The following is an 18,244-nucleotide window of genomic DNA, read 5'->3' as shown; positions in this document are numbered from 1 at the left end:
ACTCCTCAAATTGGAACCCAAATCCACTCTCCTGAAAAAGTTTTTTACAAAAGTAGTGAACAGTATGGTCAACCAGCCCTGTTCGTCTTCGTTTTCGGACTTCATATGAAGTCCATTAAGTGATATCTTTGTTTCTGCACCATATGTGATCATAGGGGAGCAAATTTCGTTTTGAAAATTTCCTGAGAAAACATCTCTAAACCCCTCGAATTGAAGCTCAAAGTTCTCTGTTCATCAGCACTTGAACCTTCGTGACAGCAACCTGCTTGCTTCGTTTCCCCGCACTTTGGAGCATTTTTCTTGAGATTCTCCATGTTAGTTCGAGTCCTCAGGCATCAGTAGGTAATCATAACCTTTTCTCTTGGTTGATTCAACACTTTGCATGAAGTTTTAAGCCATTATATGAGTTTTGCATGAACTTGAACTTTAGATCTCATCTCTCATGATTTATGATGTTAGTGGACCGTTTTAGTGCTTTAATGAGCTTATGAGGCTGTAGAGAACACGTTTATGCCAAGATCCAACCTTAAACCCCCTTAAAAATGATTTTCGGCTAGATTCTGGCCATATTGCTAAAATTTTTCCAGATTCCGGTGGGTTCATCCTCTTCTTCTTTTATTTTTTTCATTTTTCTTTGTTTTGTTTGTTGTGGTTTGATCTTTCAAAACTAATTGGGTTGAGTTTATTTATATTTGTGAACTAAGAAATAGGCTGCTGTTTATTTTTTGCTTGGGTTTATGGTTGGGCTGTGGAGTTCAAGCCTAATACTAGTTTTAGGCTTGAGTCTGGTCGCATAAGTTAGGTCGGGATATTTTCTCAATGAGACAATCTTTGCTTAATTTTCTTGGTCCGAAGTGACATGGTCCAAATACTTAAAAATGACCCAATATTTTTTTTGTAATCTTCAGAAATTAGAAACGAATTTTGCAATTTGGCCTCCTAACCTTTTAAGTGATATCACTGTAGCCCTAAAATTTTTGAATTTCTTTCACTTGAGTCCTTAATTTAATTGCATTTTCATCCCTAAATTTTATTTTTTATTCACTTTTGCCCCCTAATCTTTAAGAATTATAATTTGACCTCAAAAACTTTCTAATTTTTGCAATTTAGTCCCTATTTGTTTTTATTTTATTTTCTTTAATTGTTAATTGTGCTTTATTTAAATGCATTTAATTTGTAAGTTTTTGTTGTTTTATGTTTATTTACAATTTTTTTTACAATAAAAGGAGAATTTAGTATGCATTTATATTCTCTGTTAAAATTTGTTAATTAAATTGATACATTGATCCGTTTGTTAATTTTTGGAAAAAGTGACAACTTTTCATCCTTCTTAGTCTACTTCGAGGGAGGTACCCCTATTATCTTTTAAATTCTTTTTCTGTACTCCTATGTGTTCTTATGTGTTTTTCTTTTATATGTTTGTTTTAATCTTTTATTCATTTTATGTTTGTTTAATTTAAGTTTTATGATTATTTCGAGGCATTTGAATGCCCAAATTGTAATAGATAGATTATATTCTCCTATGCAAGAAATATAATTGGATAGTCAATGTAATAGATAGGTTTTATTATTGCAAAAACCGTAATTAGTTAGATAAATATAATAAATAGGTTAGATAGGATTATTATTTTATATTCTCCCTTTTAGATTGTAGTTAAGGCTCCAGTGTAATAGTTGGGTCTTACGTGCTTGCATGCTTATGTATTTATGTGATTATGTGTTTTATTCGCATTCTCTAGGGTTTTGCATATAGATATTACGCCTATGTATTATGTGCTTTATGTGTTTATTTGCTTTAATTATACTCTATATGCTTTATTTATAATGAGTACATGTCGTTATCACACTAATTCAATGCTAGTTGTAACTTTTTCTCCTTTGCTTTCTTACTTGTCCAACACTAGTAAGGATCTCTAGAAATAAGTTAGCCCAATACTAGACCCTTAGACTATCTACATATTAGATTCATTCCTTGTGTATCACTCATTACATTTCACGCATATTTTTCTATTTTTAGGATTTTTTATCATTTGCATGATATTTTTCCTACTATTACTCCCTTATCCTCTATATGTTTGAACTATATCATTTAGAGTTCCATCTCATTTTAGGAAATTAGAAGTAAGCTAGTTCATTTGCTTGACTAGGTTAGAAAAGTCACCCTTCGAACATGAGAAATAGGTGAGTATGGATTTTTTAGCCTTAACACGCTATTACCTATCTATAAGAAGGAAAATTATATCAGGAATCTTAGTCTCTCGTACCCGTTATGTTATATTCCCCTCTTCTAGGTCATGTATATAAATATATATACATATCATAATTTCCTTTTTGAGTCTAATCTTTTGCATATTCGTAACCTCTTCAAGGGATCATTCTTGGGTTTCACAATTAATGTGATTTGCACCAATTAAATTTTGAAGAGACATTTCATCCCTCTTGATACCCCTAGGTCTAAGTTTAAGTTTTATATGTTAGATTAGAAAAATTTTTACTAAATCTTGTAACTAGCCTTGGTTAGGTTGAAAGGGTACCTTAGATTTGAACCGATCAAATCTTTGTCTTCGCTTTCTTCAACCGTGACTCCCATACTTTTTTTTTTATTGTTTTCAAAGATCTGGAGTCATCTAAAAGGGTTTTATTTATTCTTTTATTTAAAATATTTTGAGTGATTTGGTACACTTAAATTCGATATCAAGTGGCGACTCTCTTTCTAAAAACCCTTTTTAAACTAATATTTTGGGCCCAAATCGTCACATTATTTAAAGTCCTATTTTAGGTCCTTTTTCTTTATTTTCTAAAATAAAAAACTCATTTTTCTTACACCTTTCTCTTTTATTTTCAAAAAATGAGGCGCGATAAACACTTCTAAAGGAAGTGCTTCATTTTATGTTTGATATTCAAACTCCAAACTGCATTGCATGTTTTTTTCTTGCTGATATCTACTGTTCCTTCACCACTTCTTCTCTCTTGGTTGTCAGCATGGTTCAAAGTTGCGAACTCAGCTGCAGTCATGGTCGTCACAATTCCATAATAGTGGTGATGTAATTGTCACAGTTGCCGTGAGACACATATTTATTAAATAAATTATTCATAAAAAATACATATATTGCACTTTACACAGTCATTATTTATTTTATAAAAAGATATATTTTTAATTAATTTATAATACAATCATGTCCTTGAATTGAACATTTTTATGGGTCTTTGAAATATCACCTAAAAGAATTGTCAGAAAATTTTAACTAAAAGATGTTAATTTGATATTCAATAATTTTGATCTATTTCAAACTATAATAATTATCGGTACGTATATTTTGTACGTACATATATTATGTAGATGTAATCAAATAGTTGGAGAAGCTTATAAGTGAATTATAAAACATTTTAAGAGTCATGATACAATATAAAAAGTTATAGTTTTTAAAGGCAATTCTTTATTGGTATTTCTTGCCCGAAAACAATTAACATTCAGTATTGAATAATATGTTAATTGTTTGAATTTAATAATACTTTTTAGATTTTAAAAATTACACTAGCCTCCCTTGAATTTTATTACCTTGTAACAGGTAGGTCCAATAAGCAATTAAAAGTGATATTAGGAGAGAGAAAATAACATGATTCAACCATTGACCCTTATCTATTGTATTATTTAGTTAATCTAATACCAACCCACACATTAAAGAAAAACACTAGAATTTGCTATTTATCGTCAGAGATTAAATTACATATAGTATCGAAAAATAGTGTATCATTCTATATATTTTACTTAATGTAAAATCTAAATTACTCATTTCAAATGCAAGAGTTCTTTGATAATAAAGAACAAGTATTACTTTTAAATAATAATAGTGAACAATTGCATAATGTTCAAATCATGCATTGGAATGAATATAAATTCACCAAGGATGCTATGAAGTTATACTTCAGGCGTCTATTATTTGGCCTAAAGTTTATTGATATTGTATTTTGGCCAATATAGATATTCGATTTTACTATACCCTTTCATAAGAGTGGGAGTCAAGACATGCAAGTTGATACAAGGTATTCAATGGTTATTTAGAAAGCAAAAAGTAGCTATTGAGTATATAGTAAGGAGTTATTATTGTTGATTAAATAACTAAAAGTTGCCGACTGAGTTGTTAATGATCAAATAACTCACATGGAACTCACTAGTTCATTTAGTATTTTGCTATTATTTTCAAACTATTGTTGTTGTCTAGACACTTGAGATACTTATGTTTACATGATTTTATGCACATTATTATTCATGTATAAAGTAAGGATCATGTGATCCATTCAGTTGGACCTTGAATAACTTAAATGAAGTTATTCATAAAGTTCTTTTAAAGTACTTGATTAGAAAGTATAATACATTGTAATACATAGAAAGAAGTGTTTGTTGTGAAAGCATAATCATCATAATTCATGTATTATTATTTTCTAATGAAGCAACTGTTACATAACTGTTGAATTTGGTGAGTGACAAACAAGACTTGTTGTCATTTTAAGTAGCTAGTCATTCATACGTTATCTGACTATTTCACATGGGTCAATTGAGAGAATGTAAGACTTGCCTCTTTTAGAGACAATTGTGACTCACATGATTGATATTCTCATTAATTGATTGATATTTTGTTAACAATTAATTAATGTCTCCCATTTGTTAAAGATTGATTGGTATGTCTGCTAATTGATGTCTTATTCAATCAATTAATCAATCAAATTAATCAATTAGTCCGAAAAAGTTATGGATTATGACAAGATTTCCTTGATGGAAGGAAACCCTAGGGATTTTGGTAATTGCCAGTAAGGGTTCCTAGCCTAACTTATAAATAAGCTGTGGTATGCAATCAACACTACACTCTCTGGATAGGCATACGCTGGAAACTCTTTACTCTAACTTCTTTTTCTATATATATATATATTTTTTTTATAATAGACAAGAAGGAGTTAAAGAGACAAGGAAAGACCAACTTGTGCTTGACAATAATGGTTAGAGGTAAGTCTATTTAGATTTCCGCTGCATGGTACATTCATAAATACATAAGTAGTTAACAATCAGTGCTCGTTTCATTTCTAGCCAACTGATAACCTGAATTAACAGTGTAGTCCTCAGATCTTGAGTGTTTTCACTATATACTATCTGTCTTGCCCTAATGCTTTTCCACATTCTTTTCTTCAGCAAGTTTCTTGCACTTATAATACTTTTACAAAACAAGGATACAGCTCGCGGTGTCTTTACTTTGAGAACTGGTTCCGAATGATACTTGGCTTTAAGCATTTTGCTAACAAGAAGATTTGGCTAGGTGACTAGTTTGCTCACTTCATTCCAAAATTGATTTGATCAAAACTCCAGACAAGTTCTTGCTAGATATATTTAAGGAAAAACAAATTTTCACAATGTAAACACAAACACTTTTATCGGAATATTCACAAAGGAACTTTAAAAGAAAGCTCTTCTTGAATGATAACATTCAGATATTTAAAAGAAAAGACAAAACCCATTGACTTGGGAAAAAATCCATTTGACTCGAAAATGGGAAGGAGACGGTTTAATTTGAAAATATTAGTCGATTGAAAGATCGATTATCCCTTGAGAAAGGTGATAAACACACTTTTCTTAGGGATTATAAAAAATCTTGATGGACCCAAATTGATAATTAGACATAAATCTATAAGAACAATCACAAGAAATTGATATAGAGGCAAAGGACTAAGGGAAATTTTTTTCTATTATTCACAAGGAGGCTGTGGCTCTCATAATACGAGAAACTGATGAAACTAAAGCTACTGACTCTTTCGTAATGAGACAGAAGGCTACACACAAAAGTAAGCACTATGCCCTATGAGGTACTTAAATTATATATCACGTACTGACATTACTAATTCTAACTACCGAGGGAATAAACCCATGTGACATTACTAATTCTATTATTGCTTCGACATGCACTAGCGCTACTGGTTAATTACATTATAACACTTGAACTCAGCAACTAAACTAATTAACCAATTCACATGGTTTATTTTTTAACAATGTTTCCATTAAACCAAGTTCTTCAAATTTAGACATGCTCAATATCTTCTTTAACTTCACCAATGTTGTCATTTTCAATGCTTCAACAATGTTGTCATTTTCAATGCTTTCATAAAAATATCTACAACTTGCTCTTCAGTTCTGTAGTAATCAATTTCAAATTCCTTCTCTCGAATCAACTCATGTATGAAGTGATATTTTATATTAATGGACTAACCACGCCGATGAAAAATAGGAATCTTGGATAACTCAATTGCCGACATACTCTCATAATAAATTTTTGTAGGACCAACTTGAGTATATTTTAGAACACCAAACATGCGATACAACCGCAATAAATCCAACTTCAAAGCCATTCCACATTCAATTGATAAACGAAGGCATGTTTATAGCCAGGGGCGGAGCCAGAAAAAAATTTTAGTGGGGGCAAAAATAACACCAAAATTTTTTATCTACTCTTTTTCTAATTTTTTAAGTAAAAAAATAATAAATTCACCAACAAGTACAAATGGAGGAAGAAAGAAGAGCCGTTGGTTGTGAAGGGAAAATGCGGACCGGAGGAGGAAAGGGAATTGGGGAGTGGGGACCAAAAGAAAAGACTGATATAATTGGTATTTGACTCTATTGGAGAAAAAATGGGAGACCAAGGGAGAAAAGTGAATGATATAAATTTTGTGACCTATTTTTCACATTTGTTCTAAAAAAAACTTTAATGACACCTTTACAATTATATCAAAATTGTATAACTATTATACAAATTTGAGGGGAGGCAGTGGGGGCCCATGCCCCCAGTGCCCCCACCTTAAATCCGCCCCTGTTTATAGCCCTTTGAAAGCCATGGAACGTAATGAAGGTGATGCTCCAGATAATCACATACCAAGAGTGCTCCTCTAGATTATATCCGGCAAGCGTATAGAGACTATCTGGACATTGAGCAATGTAATCAGTTTTCCAAATACTATTCGGAGGGTGTATATTTTGATTTTTTGAAAATTGAATGAATTTAGTCTCTATTTGTTTGTTGATTTGTATGATGCTACAATTAATCATGCACTCTCAAATTGGGATATAATTATTAGTTCCCAAGCCCAATTTTACTCTTGCTATTAAATATTGAATTTCAAATATACTTTTGTTTCCGTCATCATTTCTTAATTTTCACAAATTCTATTTGTTCATAAAATGACATCAAGTACTCTTGTGGTTTCTGATGATACTTGCCTATAATAGTGAATAACTTAATACATAGTAATTAATCATCTACAAAAACTACCCAAAAGCATTCATAACTCATAAGTATACAATATAGGAATACAACCATTTAAAATGCTTAACGAATATCAAATGAACTTCAGATGCTTGCTTAAAAGCCATTCAACAATCCAAATCCATCTACGTGGTAGTATAATAGCTACCCAATCAAAATTTGCGGACATCAAATGGACGGTCAAAATAATGCCATCTTCATATGACTTTTTTATTTTTCCGATAACGATAATATCTGTATAACCTAATTTATCTTATTCTGCAGGGAAATGGGCTAATAGGTATACACACTTGATAAGAGGCTGTATAGGTTGTATATTCTAATTTATTCTATTTTACAGAAAGAGGAGCTAGTAGATATACAGACCTGATAAAAGACTGTATAAGCTGTATAAGAGGGTAGTAAGTATATAGACCTGTACCTAATTAGATCCAAGGGGTGCTCTGACACCTCCTTTAAATTTTTTTCACTATAGGTGGGGTTCGAACCCCGATCTACGGTCCAAAAAGGAATTTAGTCCTTTTTTTATGGTCACTGAGCTAAAACTTAATGGTTTGCCATCTTCATATGACTAATCACCTTAAATATTCACTTGACTCATTTTCGTCAATATCATCGTATATGATGATAGACTAATAGGAGAGGACAACAGGCAAGTTGATGTCACATTTTCAGTAGAACTCACTTATTTCAAAGGGAAATTTGCCAAATTGGTCCCTAACATTTACCAAAAATACTTTTTTAGTCCCTAATACATAAAATCAGCCAAAATTGTCCTTCACATTTAAATTGTGATTCAATTTGGTCCTAATGCTCGTTTTTGCTCCTTTCTCATGTTAAAAATAGCACGCCCCTCTTACGTAGTCATATTTTCAAGGGCAAAAGTGGAAAACACAAATTCTAGATCCACTGGGGACGATCCCTGACCTCATTATCTTTATCTTGCTTCGACTCTCTAAGGACAGGTTCACCACAACGGTGACTGAGTTCACCTGAACAGAAGCATATTTGGAGGTGATCAGAGGCCGGAGAGCCAAGAGTAGACACGCAGTGTAGAGATTCACCCGGGATTCCTCCTGGTTCTGGGTTAGTTTCTTGAGGGAAAATAGAGCCTCCTCTTGCTCGAACACTTGAAAGCTCCGGAGCTTGGTCATGAACTTGTCTTCTTCGAGGGAGCTAGAGTGACACAAGGACTCAATATCTGAGGAGGACGAAGAAGAGCAGCAACAATAGGGGCGGGTGGTTAAAGGTAGAGGAGTGGTGGGCCTGTTGATGACAGTGGCGGCCGTTACGAATTCCTTGGAGCTAGCGGAAACTTGACTAGGCGTTTGAGTAAAGCTTTTGTTTTCCACTTTTGCCCTTGAAAATATGACCACGTGAGAGGGACGTGCTATTTTTAGCCGAAGAAAGGAGCAAAACCAAGCATTAGGACCAAATTGGATCACAATTTAAATGTGAAGGACAATTTTGGCTGATTTTATATATTAGGGACTAAAAAAGTGTTTTTGATAAATATTAGGGACCAATTTGGCAAATTTCCCTATTTCAAATCATCATATCCATCAATAAATAAAAAAAAAACTATCCCTGAAAAGCAACATAACATACAATTAAATGGTTGCAATCTCAAGTTCAACACCCTCTTCAGCAAGATAAAATGTTACCTTAAATTGCACACCTCGATATTCCCAACAAACATCAAAACTAGGCTTCCAACAATTAAAGTTTTATCTGCAAGTCTATTGATCCAGAACGTCGATGTATCCCATTGCAAGCCATCATAGCCAATAAGAGTTTTATACAATTCTATCTCACATTGTACATCACCACCACATTCATGCTTCACTAATATTTTACATCCTGGTATTGGACATGCTGTATTAGAATTGGAGGCACAATCAGCCCATTAGGGTACATGAAGAAACCCAGGTCATTTGGGAGGTGAAATAAGTTGAGGCAGTTCTTGCCCAATACATTTTGTAATTGGGCCTAAACATATAAACCACTTAGTTAATGCTGTTATCAATGCTATTAAAGTCCAACCCAATAACAATGGTACCTATGTAGATAAGCCCATCAGAATCTACTTTTGTTAAATCGATAATCATTAGTTACACAATTTCAACATAGATATTTATTGGGAATTCGATTGAATGGCATTTTGGTAAATAATAGAATTAAATAATATCATTAATACATGCAGCGTGAATGTTTTATTTCTAATTTTGAATATGTTTATTAATCAATTATTATAATTGGTGTTGTATATCTGAATTGTATCTTGTACTTGTTACATTCGAATTGGGACATAATTATCTGAGTGGTTTCCAGACCCAATTTTACTCTTGCAAATTGTAGAAAAAATAATTAATATTATAATCTCAATTAATCAAGTACTTTTCATTAATTGGCTTTTAATATGCACATAATAAAACAAGGCAAACGCATTCTAGGTTCTTTGTCAAGCACAATGTATATGGAGCACGAGCCACTTAATGGTCCTTCAACCATTTCATTGTCAGATTGCTTAACACATATGAGACCAAGCAAGCAAATGGACGCTAACTTTATCTTGTGGCCATGTGTCTAATTAATTTATGAACTAAGAGCTGGATATCTAATGTACTCTGCTTGAAATGCAGTGCTTTTTTGCATGCCTTCTAATTTGCTACGAAAAATAGTATCATAGGTATTGGTTTTTGTCAAATTACCCTTTTCATTTCTCGTGAGCATAACGTCAGGTTAAAATACCCTTGATATTTGTAGGGGCACCTAGATAATACAATTAGCACCTTACAAAAGAATGCCCACTAATTTAAGAGCTGCATGATCTCTTAACAGGGGCTATCCAGTATTTTTGACCTCTTAGATTCTGGGTATAGTAACTAATATGCATATATTCTTGCCCAATTGAATGCCATTAAATAAATACTGTAATCTTCACCACCTTTAAATAGCAATTGCATGCCATCTAATTACAAATTATGATTATTTAAAAACAAATGGAATAATACTGAAAATGTTTGGATAGCAAAAATATTTTAAATAATATTTCATTTGCATCATAAATACATTTCCTAACCCACCTTTTTATAATCTCAATCACCTTTTTATCCCACATACATCACATCACAAAAAGTGTTATAGTAATTATTTCAAATAATATTTCAAATAATACTTTATCCAAATAAACCCATCTGCCAATTAAAGCAGACTTTCATAAAAATAGCAATCACTCGAAAGTCAACGTACATGATGCATCTCATTCAACAATCCAAATCCATCCACATGCATCATAGCAGCCATGTGATCAGTATATGTAGACATCAAATGGACATTAAAGATAATGTCACACGGGCCAAAAAGGTGGGGTCCATGTGGTATTATTCTATTGGTTATGAGGAGCTTCTTTCTTTTGAGTACCATATGTTGTTGGATCCACATGATGATGTCATCTCATTAATAAAAAGACTTAGCAGGACCTATAGTTGTCTAGAATTAAAAAAAACTTTATTTTTTTTGCTTGGCATGACATTGTTTCCTAAATTGTTGTGATACTATCTTCGTTGTATGATCAACAAACCCGGATTGTGATGGTTGATATTCAAGTTTGACAGTGGAAAACTATTACCCAATCTAACTCCCGAGGTGCGAACTTTTTTGATATTACTTCAACGCACAACCTAATGAGTTAGCGAACCAAAGTTTGGTAGAAGGTGCCACAATCAAGATGTTTCTTGATTGATAAGCCAAGAATGAACATTCAAGAGAAACCTCTAAAGTATTCAAAAAGATCTCACGAAAAGCTAAGAGAGAAACTCCCAATTTGCTGGAAAATTCAACTTCTATTAATGAAAGAAACGTTGACATTTTTTATAGGGTTTTAGAAGACACAAAACCTAACCAAACTAGGAAAATTAATGGCCATCTCAGCCCTATGTCTTTCCTAAAGTTGGCCGACTTGTAAGTCCTATTGTAGCTAGGAATTGTTAATGAGAATACTAATGTAAACACCTACTAACTAATTCGGAACACACTAATGACAAGGTTGTCTGAATGTAACTATATAAGTCACTAATCAAATGAACTAAATAACTCTTGTTGGATCACTTGAATCAAATTAACAATTGAATTGCCCTCTTGATTAAAATTTCCAACCATCTTAGAACCTTTAATTGATTCACGAACAACATGAATGAATGAGTTAAGTTGATCTTTTAGTTTCTTGGTACGAGGTCTAGCAATCGGTCTAACTGGAATAAGAACTTGTTCCTTACTTGCGTTACTTGAATCGTGGACATCACTTAACACTTGGTCACCAACGTCACCAACCTTGCCATCATTCCTCTTCTCTTGAGAGGATTTGTCCTCAAATCTTCCATGTTGCATCGCTTAGATTGAATCATGCATGGATAGATCACAACACAAACAAGGCAACTTGTGTTGTAGACACCAAATTTTGAATTAATGCTTTGTGTTGCGTTTTAGTTCATTATTTGTTTGTCTAGCCCTTTTAGGTTTATTTTATTTTAGTTTTATTCCCTTTTTAGTTTTTAGTTGTTTTTGTAGTTTTTATTTTGTAAGTTTAGCGTAGAATTTTTAGAGAAAAAAGAAAAAAAGAGAAGGTGAAAAATGAAAAAACTATGAAAAAGAAAAATGTAGAAAAAAGATGGAAAAATGGCCATTTTTGTTGTTTCTAGTTGTTTAGTTTTTAAATTATTTTCATTATTATTATTATTATCTGGTTTTTGTCAATTTATTATTTTTATTTTTATTTTATCATTTTTGTAATTATCAAGTTGTTTTAAAAAAAAAAAAAAGAAAAAGAAAAGGAAGGATAGCCGCGGCAAGCTGCATTTGTAGCAGCTTGCAAGGAAAGTTTGGGACGGCTCCTTTGGCTGCAAATACAGAAGAGGGCTGGGAGTGTTTAGGGTTGTGAGGTTTCCATATAAATAAAAAAGGGTGGACAGCCGCAAAGGAAGAAAGAGAGAGAGCTGGGGGAGTGAAGGTCGACAATAGCAAAGGAAAAGAAAAGCTACGGAGAAAGCTGAGGGAGAGGTTGGGGGCCGCAAATCGGGAAAGGAAAAGGAAAAGAAAACAAACACAGCGAGAGGGACAAACAAAAAGAGAGGGGACGGCTGCAAACTGAAAAAAATAACACAGAGAAAAGAAAAACGGCAAAAAGGATTGATACACAGAGGAAAAAGAAGAAAGGAAGTGGGAAAATAGAGAGGGCTGGACGGCTGGAGTGGAGCGAAAGAAAAGAAAAAACGCAGTCGAGAGCAACGGAGGAAGATCGGAGGTGACGGCAAAAACAGATCTGGGGAGAGATTGAGGGCGAAAGAGAAAAGACAGAGAGAGAGAGTATGACGGCTGTAAGTTTGGGAAAAGAAAAAGAAAACAGTAAACAGAGAAGAGAAGGGGGATGACACTAAACTCTGGAGTGAAGGCTAGGTTTTGGGAGAAAGTTTGGGAGAAAGCTTCGATCTTGGAGGAGGGGAGTTTTTGGTGACTACTGCCGAGGAGAGAAAACTGAGAAAGCTTCTGTGAGACGGCTAAGGAAGAAACTGAAAACAAAACGAGAGCTGAGGGTCTAAGTTTTTGGAAAGCTATAAATCTGAGGGAGAGAATAGAGAACCGTGAGATTGAGAGAGCTTCAAAAGAGATTTGAGAACAAAAGGAAAAGTGACGGGCTGGGGAAGGAGAACTAAGCAAGCGAGAAACAAAGAAAAAGGGGAACCAGAAACTAGAAAGAGTGAGGGAGATCTTTCGAAAGGAAAAAGAAATCAAGAAGGAACAAGTTTTGTTCAACAATAGGCGACTGAAATCATCCCCAAAGCCAATAGATTGAAGCCTGAAGTCACGGCTTCTCCATTGCTGGAAATTGCTGCAGCAGAATTTCTGGGTTTCGTTCCAGCAGTCCCCATGACTTCCTTGAAACACCTCACCTTCGTTTGATTACGCTAGCATCCTCAGGTAACTCTATCCTTTTTTTTTTGTTAGTCTTATACAATTCCCCTGAAGCTTCAAGCTTAGTAAACCAGAGATTTTGAGTCATTCGCTGTGTTGTTTGCTAGTATATGGTTTGGAAGATGTCTGCCATGTTGTATGTGATTTTGTGTGTCATTGCATCTTGATGAAGGGTTTAGAGTGTTTGACAAGTACTTGAGAAGGGTTTCTTGTTAAGATTGCCGAGTGTAATAGCTGAAATCCGAAAGTAGGAAGTTGTGGATTTTGTCCAGATTTGCATGCATTCCTTTTATCTGAATTTATGTTTAAACAAATGGCAAAAAGACTCCTTGATTTGCATGACCTTTATTTCTGTTTTGGTTCCCCTGGTTCGCTTATATTTGTATTGAAGTCTGTCACCAGGTTGATGACTGTTTCTGATGGCTGTTTGTGTGAGTGTTTTTTCCAGCCGCAAATGTTTGTTCCAAGCTGTCTTTGTGTGTCAACATTATACACTCATGAGGAGCTCAGGGTTTGGCTTAGGATTGGGATGATTTCTTGAATGTTGTAACTTAATGTTTTCAAGCAAAAATAATAAGATTTCTTGCTGCATATTGGTTGTGTTCTGATAAGCTGCAATTTCGCAGCAAAAGGTGCGAAGTTGCAGAGAAACTCTTGCTGCATTTTCGTTCTTTCCTTTGTGGTTGGGCAGGCCAGATTTTGGTTGTCATGTGGTGATGACTGTTGTGTTCATTTGGAAATGGGTGTGTACAGGAATGGAGAGGGTGGTTCGATGGATAAATCCATAAGCTTCCTGATTCTATTTCTGTTTGCATGAGAAAATTGCAGAACAGTTTTTTTTTCTTTTTCTTGTATAGTTTGCATGCATGCTGTCATCGGATTCCTTTCTTTCGTTGCTGTGGTGTTTTGTTGTGGTGCAAACACTCAAGTAGTTTAGAGTTGCTGATGCCTATAAAGTTTCTTACTACATGCAATTTGTTGCATCCCACGCTGCATTGTTTTCCCTTTCTTTTCTATTGCTGATTGGTAAACTCAGGCCCCCAGCTTGGATTTTTGCTGCGAACAAAATGTAATGCTCGGTTGAATGGTTGATTAAGACTTGCTGTGTTTGCTTTAAAAAATCTAGATATCCATAGCACTTTCACTTCCATAATGAAACAGAAGGAAGCTGCGGCTGGAGTAGTTTTTCTTTGCAGAAATAAGAGCCAAGTTGTTTGTCTACGTAGTTGCATGCATGTTGAAAAGATTGTACTTTAATCCCTCAAGTTTCACCTTGTTCTACTATGGACCAGAAAATTAGAAGAATCAATCAAATTGGCCCTTTAACTTCTTTAATTGCTTCAATTGGGTCCTTACTTTAATTGCAATTGAGTCCCTGAACTTTATTTTTCTTCGGGTTTGACCCCAAAGCTTTGTCAATCTTTGCAATCAAGTCCTTTCTTCTTTTGACTTCTGGAATGTGGGTTGCTTACATGATTTAATTGATTCAATTTCATGTTTACTTTTATCCTTGGTGATTATTTGCCAAATAAATTGGTACCTTGACATTTCTTTTATTTTGGAGGATAAATAAGTGATTTCACTCCATTTAAGGCATCAATTCAAGGGAGGTATAATTTCTTTTATCTTTCTTGTCTCTCCTATGTGATCCAACGTGCTACGTGAGAAATACATGTCTACTTTGCTTTCTTAGCCTTTCCTTAATTTCTTTTATTTATGTCATTTACTTTTGCCTTTTATTTAAGTTATTCTTTATGGGGTATGTGTACACCTCTTGGCTTGTAATAGATAGGGTTTGGAGGAGCTTTCGATGAAGAGCTGTTGAAGACGTGTGCCTAGCTAGCAAATGTAATAGTTAGGGCTTTGATTGTCTTATGTGTCTTGCATGCTTATTTGCTACGTGTTAATTTGCTTCGTTAGGGCCTTGCATGTAGTCGAGCATGCTAAGTGTTATGTGCTATGTGTTTACAAGTGTTTGGCATGTCTACTCGCTTTCCATAGCCATGAATGAATGTGAATGGATGAATATACGTTTCCGCTAGTCCAACGCTAGTCGGAATTCATAGCATGGGCTAGTCCAACGCTAGACCCTTAGGGATTTCCCCTCGATAGTACATGTTTGCATGTTCATTACATATCATGCATTTCTTAGTTTATCATTTGGCATGTTCCTCAAACCCCTTCCCCTTCACTTTAGGACTTGCATCTCATGCTAGTTAGGGTTCATTTGCGTGAAAATCCCCTTCTGATAAGGGAAACGAGCGAGTGTGGCTACTCGATAGCCTTAGCACGCTAGTTTCGCCTTCTAATCAAAGGGAAAATCGAAGTCGAAAAGTTAGAAGTCAACCCCCGTACCCGACTTGTTGCATTCCCCTAGGGTCATACTTTCATTTTTATCACTTCCATACTCTTTTAATCACATTTTTCTTACATTTCTCAATCCATATTTTTCACTACATCTTTATCATTTATTTACTTTACTTCACAAATGAAATTCAAGTTTCACTTATATATGTACTATTCTATCTTCATTCATTTGCACACACAAACACTTTGATTTTCATACAAATTCACACATGCACTTTCTTTACACATTCGCACACAAACACTTTGTTTTTTTTACATCATTTCATACATGAATCTTTTCATACACTTGCACACTTGCACTTGAATCATCATTTGCATTAATCGACCTCTATAAGGTTTTCTTTCATTGGCCGTCACAACTCATGTGGTTGGGACCAAGAACCTTACAAGAGACATCCTAGAATCTAGGGTTTGCATTCATGTAGTGCATCCAAATGTAATAAATTCTTTGGTTAAAACAAGAAAATCTTTGATTAAATCAACGCAACTAGCCTTGGCTAGGTCGAAGGGGTGCCTTGGATTTTTATCCTTGCCTTCCCCTTCGTCAAATGTGACTCCCGAACCTTTTTCGTTGGTTTACGTGGACTAGGAGTCGTTTAAAAGGGGTTTCTTACTACTTTTTCATATTTTCTCTAAAAATTCATTTTTTTTAGGTGACTTGGTACACCTTAACTCATTACCAAGTGGCGACTCCAATTGTTTCAAAAACCCTTTTAAAACTACATTTTGGGTCAAATCGTCGCATTCTTAAACCCCCATTTAGACCCACTTTTCTTTTAAATCAAAATTCATTTTTCAATCACAATTGAATAAAATACATTTTTCAAACCATTTATTTTTATTTATCAAAAAAATGGGGCGCGACAGTTGGCGACTCCACTGGGGACGTTTGAGAGTCCGAGCAAATTTGATTTAATCAACCTTTTTCTCTTTTTAACCTTTTCATTTATCACATTGGATGTTTAGGGTTGCATTTTTCCCTTTTTTTAGGATTTTGCATTTCACGCGTATCCAACTACTCCCTCGCTTGCGAATGTATGTTTGGTTGATTGGATGTATGTTTACTTGCTTATCTCGCGCTTGCATTGCATTTGGGTGGGGGACATCACCTTAGAGCCTCGCGTTGGTTCTTGATCCCTCCCCTCCAAACGAGCACTAGCATACGTGCATACGTTTTAATTATTTTACCCCCCCATTTATTTTTCTTTTAGTGGCTTGTCACGCCACTCCACCCTATTAGGATTAGGTGACCCACTTGGACGTGTGATCACGACACGATGTGTGTGTAGCACGATCCGATGGGTCACTCAATCTTCCGCTTTAAGCTATGGGTTGATAGCCTTTAGCTTTTAGTCGAAGGTTGAGGATTTTGATAGATTCACTCAAACACGTAGCCGTGACACGATGTGTGCGTAGCGGTGTTTGGGGAATCGCTCGAGCCACCGACAAAGAACCTTGGGATTGATGACCCTTGGTTTCTAAGTCTGAAGGCTCGGGGACCTGAGCTTATCGAGTCTAGATGCATTAGCGAACCCCAGTCTCATGCATCCATATTAGAATTGCCTTAGGGTAGAGTCGGCCTTATCCTGAGCTAGGGACACTATTCACGAGGAGAGGGGTCCAACCCCTTTCTCCCTTTTCTTGCTTTATTTCTTTATATTGATTTCGTTGCTACAATGTGTTATGTGTATTTATCTGGCTGAACTAACTTTTCTTGGTTTTATGTCCCCATTGCATTCACAAACCCTATCAAATAAGAGGTCTGGCATGACCTTCTTTTAGAACCTACCATTGTAGATAGGTTATTGCACGTTTAAAGATTTTGGTATATTGCATTCATAGATTTTGGTAATTGCATAGCATTTTAGGCCTACCCTGGCAAATAAAGGGTTCCTTAGGTCACGTTTCATTTCGAATTGCACATTTTATCGCTTTAATAAACTGGCATCATGCATAAACCATAGAAAGGGCATGCCACATAGGGAATCCCGTGTTTAGGAATAAGCCACCTTGTGTCTCGGATACTTAATCCAGTGAGACTTGCACGTTTACATTTTGTACCATCTAAAGGGGTAGTGCACAAGGTAAGGTAGGATCCGATCATCTTCATAAGAGTGATTTTTTGGTATATGAGCGTCTAATAATCACTTTTTGGCCATTTTATCAAAATTGGTAAAATTCCCTTGCGTAAAAGGACATTAATTTGAAGAAATTCACAAATGATTCCTCCTTTTTGAGACGATAAATAAACTGAAGCCAAATCGTGATTTTAGAAGGCTCATAGACTATTTTTTTGAAACCATCAATGGCGGAACGATTCAATCGATCCATTTTGTCAATTCCTAATCAATTTTGAATAAATCAATTCATTTGACCAATTTACCCTTTTAGGGTGATTTGGTCGATTTTTGCATAAATCATCAATCTCCATTTTATTCATTGGACCAATTTACTCATTTCTTAGGTCAATTCAATCAATTTTGAATAAGTCATCCGATTTCATTCGACTAGTTTACCCTTTTTAGGGTGATCTAGTCAATTTTGAATCAATCATTCGATCCATTGGACCGGTTTGCCTAGTTTTAGGGCGAGTTGGTCAAATC

Source organism: Coffea arabica, chromosome 5c (assembly GCF_036785885.1).
Source record: "Coffea arabica cultivar ET-39 chromosome 5c, Coffea Arabica ET-39 HiFi, whole genome shotgun sequence".
Taxonomy (NCBI): domain Eukaryota; kingdom Viridiplantae; phylum Streptophyta; class Magnoliopsida; order Gentianales; family Rubiaceae; genus Coffea; species Coffea arabica.
Note: the sequence above shows the minus strand (reverse complement) of the source record.